We start from the raw sequence: 4,512 nt of genomic DNA, 5'->3' as shown, positions 1-4,512 counted from the left end.
ACACAGTATATTAAAATAAACCAAAATAAGTAGCTGAGTGATTAAACTAAATGTTTTGTTTTTGTTTTGTAAAAGCTTTTAGTCATGGTTTTAGGCTAATATATTCACTATCYGGGTCAAATATGACTGAGTGAGTTTTTGAATTGTCTAAAGCTTCACACTGTGGGTGTGTCTCTTTGTTGTCTTTGTTGAGTTCTGAGCTTTGACCCTGACTTTACAACCCCTGATACCATCGCCAGCACTTGTTTTTCTCATACGTCCCACTGACCCGGATCATAGCTCATTTGGGTGAGAGTCAAATTAGGGAACTTTATATATATTTATTTATTTATTTATTTATTTATTTATTTATTTATTTAAGCATGTAAAGTGTAGTAGACTCAGTTTGCATCTCTATTGTAATGGGCTCCGCTCTGTGTTTGTGTGTGCATCCTGTCCAACTGTCAGCCACGATGCTGCACTACCTGTTTTCAGTTTCTAAAGTAAATGAAACTGGATCTACCTGACGTGTGAAACGAGGGGTGGGGGTGGGGGCTGCAGGGACGGTTAAACTGAACCTGAAGCCGGTCGAGGCAAACACAGAYGGGAGCGTGAGCTGACGTGTGCAAACAGAAGAAATAAAGCAGGCAAACAGTCAGACAAAACTCCTGAAACCTAATTAATACCTCTGATCTGCAGAAACACACCACGCCGCATCTAATCCGCACAAATAAAGGATTTGGAGCAGAGTTTAGGATTATAATTTGTAATAGATTTGTCTTTACTATCAATGCAGTTCAGAATAAAAAGTAGTTTTTTATGTCTTAAAAGAAATGATCACATGTATACAAGACATAAACATCTCACAGTAAAGCAGCAAAGAGTCACTAAAGCATGAAATATCAACACTTTGAGCTGTAAAGGTTCAGTTTACCTGTTGGAAAAACACAAAAGATGAAGATGTCAGGTGATCCTCTGTTGATCTTTCTGGGCCCGGCTCACTCTCTTTCCACTTGAGGATGCATTTTCTGCAGAGCCAAAGTCAGAAATCCCAGCTGGGAGTTTAAATTCTGCCTCTGCTCAGGGTGAGATCCTCCTTCCTGCTTTGATACTCTGCTGGAGTCCAGCGCGGGTCTGAAAAGTGTGTGTGAGGGAGAGTGGGTGTGTGTTCTGAGTGTTTAATTGTGTGTGTGTGTGAGGGAGAGTGGGTGTGTGTTGTGAGGGTTAGGTGAAAGTCAGAGTTTCCTCTGCGTCCGTTGCCACCTGCCCTGATCTGTCAGCTCTCCTTTTTTAGCACTTTAAACTCTCGGCCTTGAGGTGGTGTSTAGAGGAAGAGGAGGGGGGGAGGAAGAAAACTTAGCAGTAACGGCAGAAATACACATTCCTCCTGTTGCTACTTGCTTCTTATYAGTTCTTATCAGCTCCCTCACAAACACCTGTCATATAAAGTTACGCCACACTTTAAGCACCAAGTGAAAACAAATCTAACAAACAAGAATAAAAAGTTGAGACATTGTTGTAAATTCAAACCAAATGTGAGGCTTAGTTAATCTCATAAGCCCGTTTTTTTAAAGTAAACAAATCAAATATTAATTAAGGTAAATTTGAATTTTATTGCGGTTTTCTCCTTTGTAGTTCCAAAATCTGATGGTGCCTCTCCAGATGTGTAAGCTGCGCATGCCAGAGGCATAATGCACCCCCATACCATCAGAGAGGCAGGCTTTTGAACCGTACCACCTACTTTTACCACCTACTGTTGCCTGTCTCAAGTAAAAGTGTACATTACCCTTTGTTTTGTTTGTTTTTAAAGTAGAGATAAATGACTCSTTAAAGCAGGGCTATTCAACTGGCGGCCCACGGGCCGCATCTGGCCCGCRAGTGACCAAAGTTTGGCCCGCCAATTGGTTCATTCATCTCTTGAGCCCAAACCTCCGGTTTTCAACTTTAATTACGTTATTTTAGTTAAACATAGACATGTTTGGTATCTACAGAAATGTCAGAATTTTGGCTACAAGCTCGTAAAAACCATTTCTATGAACGTCCAAGACAATTAAACTACAACTAGTTGAAGATAAAACTACGAAAGTGAAAAATGGTTTAGAAATTTGGAAAGTCAAAGATGTCAAAAAAATATTTGTGTTAAATAGGAGGCATAATRTGTTATTTTTGTTTTAATATTGTTTTATTACATAGGGTTCTGTTTGTTGTAAACATGATTAAATGCAGCAAAATTAACTAAATCAAAAGTAAGAGATCTTTGTGATACTTTACTTTATTYACACAATGACTTTAATCGCTGGATGTTTGGCCCCTCAGCTGTTGAATAGCCCTGCCTTAAAGGGATCCGGATCTTGATGAGCCGTTTGTTTTATAGAGCCGTTCCAATTTGAACAAGTTACGTCATCACATCACATGTTTTATCAAATGGAAATCCCTCCCCCTTCCCCCCTGAGCTGCTTTACTCCACCTCTCTGCCTTTTTTCCTTAAAAATGCAAATAAAGATACTACGACGAGAACAAAACATAAAACTACAAATGACTCTTTTCGGTCTGCAACTCGGTTCCYATTGTTCGYTGTAAAGAGTCGCTCAAAAGAATCGAATCATTCGCRAAAGTCACGTTTCTGTTTTAAAGCTACGTTTGTTTTKGTTTTAACARCTTGTATGTTTACTGTGTTCCRCTGTGAATAAAAATWTGGGTTTATGAGATTTGCAAGTCATTGTTGCTTTTATTTACATTTCAAACAACATCCCAAAATCTTCAGAATTAGAGTTGAAAACTCGTCAAACTAAAGGTGCGTGCATTTAATTGGGATAACTGAAAGCTTTGTTTGCTGCTCCTTTTCTTTCTTTTTTATTTTCCTCACAGAATAACCAAAATCCAGTCTCCTCTGCGGCTCTAAACAGAAGACACTCATCTTTTGCACGAGTCGTTTMGTTCAAAGATGTGAAATTCATGCAAAGGATTCATTTCCATGCAGTCGGTKATAAGGTAACCTTCTTCCCTCTGGAGCTCCACTCGCTCCTTTCCKCTGTCAGGTTTCAGTTTTACTCGTCAACATTACACTGCAGTGTGTTTTAATCCAAAGAGGCCATGCTTGTTTACTTCAAATAAACTCATAACTCTTTCCTTTATAAGAAAAGAAATAAAGAAAGACGGAGAAAGAAAATCGAGAAAGAAAAGTTTGCCTTTAGAGAGCGAGAGCACCATGAATCTGARAAGAACTTCAAAATGTCAGAGAAAAAAATTAGCATTTCAAAGACATTTCTGAAATATTTAATTCAGGAGAAAGAAACTGGCACCATAATGAGACTCCTGTTAATTAAGATTAATTGACGGCCATGTGTTTGAGGGTTTTTATTTGGACGCACATTTTATTTTATGATAATGACTAATAGCTGTGGGCCATTAGGAGTAGAATGTCTCTGCGGTAACAGCTGCCTAACTGACTCGGTTATTTAGTAACCCAAACACAAACACTGCCGTATCGCATCAGCAAAGTCATTTATTGGGCGTTGGGCTGTGGAGCACTCATAAGGAAGCACGGAGAAAAGGATCAAAAGAGCTGCTTCCCCGTCCCTCCCGGATTGCACAAATTTGAGATTAATAATGAACTTGTCTGAGATTGGGTGTGAGAAATGAGCGAGCGGTAATTTTACTGTATCTGCTGGGTTTAGTGGTGACGGAGGAACACATGAGCCGAGACTCCCTGTGTCTGAGTGGCTCATAAAATGACMCAATGTTGACCGCCGGCCCGCTCCAACTGAACAGCAAAGATGTTGGTTTTAAGGGCAAAATGTGTGAGTTCAAGAGGAAAATACACATTGTTGCATTTGTTAGAGGATTTATATATTATACTAGAGAATTTGCATTTTCTGTGAAAATACAGTGTGAATGCTGAATACTGCTTATTGCTGAAAGCTGCTGAAGAAGCTGAGGCCACGGTAATAAAGTTTAATAAGAAAACACTGGACTTTTGTAAGACAAAATTAAAAATCAGTAGTTCAAAAATTTAACAATTTCTTGTAAAATAGCTGAAGCAGCTAAAATTAGTAGAAAAATAATGAAAAAACTGCTGAAAAAGCTGTTATTAGCACAAATATGCAGTGTTTACTGAATTAAGCAGTAAGAAGCAGAAAGTATCAGTTAATTTAGAAGAAAAAAGCTGAAATTAAATGAAAATAGCTGAGCTGCTAAAAAGGCATAAAACAGCTAAAATAATAAAAGATGCATGAATTGCTTAAATCGGCTGGAATTAAAAGGATCAGAGAAATTACTGAAAAAGCAGAAATAAGTTAAAAGCAGCAAAAAAGCTAAGGTAAGCAGAAATTAGCACAAAGATGCAGTGTTTGCTGAATTAAGCAGCAAGAAGCTAAAATTATCACAAAAAGTTAATTTAGCTGAAAAAAGCTAAAATAAGCTTAAAACAGCTAAGAAATTGCTAAAAAGGCAGAAAACAGCTAAATTAAGCAGAAAGCCACCGAAAGATGCATGAAAAGTTTTTTTTGGCTGAAAGTAGAACAGCTGAAATGG

General features: G+C 38.1%; 2 protein-coding genes across 3 annotated transcripts in view; one reads left to right on the top strand and one right to left on the bottom strand.

Annotated features, from left to right (window-relative positions):
• rnf223 (ring finger protein 223) overlaps positions 1–1,628 on the bottom strand; it is a 6,946-nt gene extending 5,318 nt beyond the window's left edge. Inside the window, exon 1 of the mRNA XM_014010336.1 lies at positions 914–1,628. The gene's annotated coding sequence lies outside the window, so the exon portion shown is untranslated. The remainder of the gene's footprint in view (positions 1–913) is intronic.
• Positions 1–4,512, top strand: part of ptpn11b (protein tyrosine phosphatase non-receptor type 11b) — a 73,620-nt gene that overhangs the window by 65,099 nt on the left and 4,009 nt on the right. The window contains exon 17 of one of the 2 annotated variants that reach the window (XR_001310375.1): positions 2,848–2,970. The exons of the other annotated variant lie outside the window; for it this stretch is intronic. The gene's annotated coding sequence lies outside the window, so the exon portion shown is untranslated. The remainder of the gene's footprint in view (positions 1–2,847; positions 2,971–4,512) is intronic. 2 annotated transcript variants of the gene reach the window in all.

This window comes from Austrofundulus limnaeus, unplaced genomic scaffold (assembly GCF_001266775.1).
Source record: "Austrofundulus limnaeus strain Quisiro unplaced genomic scaffold, Austrofundulus_limnaeus-1.0 Scaffold68, whole genome shotgun sequence".
Taxonomy (NCBI): domain Eukaryota; kingdom Metazoa; phylum Chordata; class Actinopteri; order Cyprinodontiformes; family Rivulidae; genus Austrofundulus; species Austrofundulus limnaeus.
The sequence above is the reverse complement of the archived record's forward strand: the minus strand, read 5'-3'. Positions and strand labels throughout refer to the sequence as shown.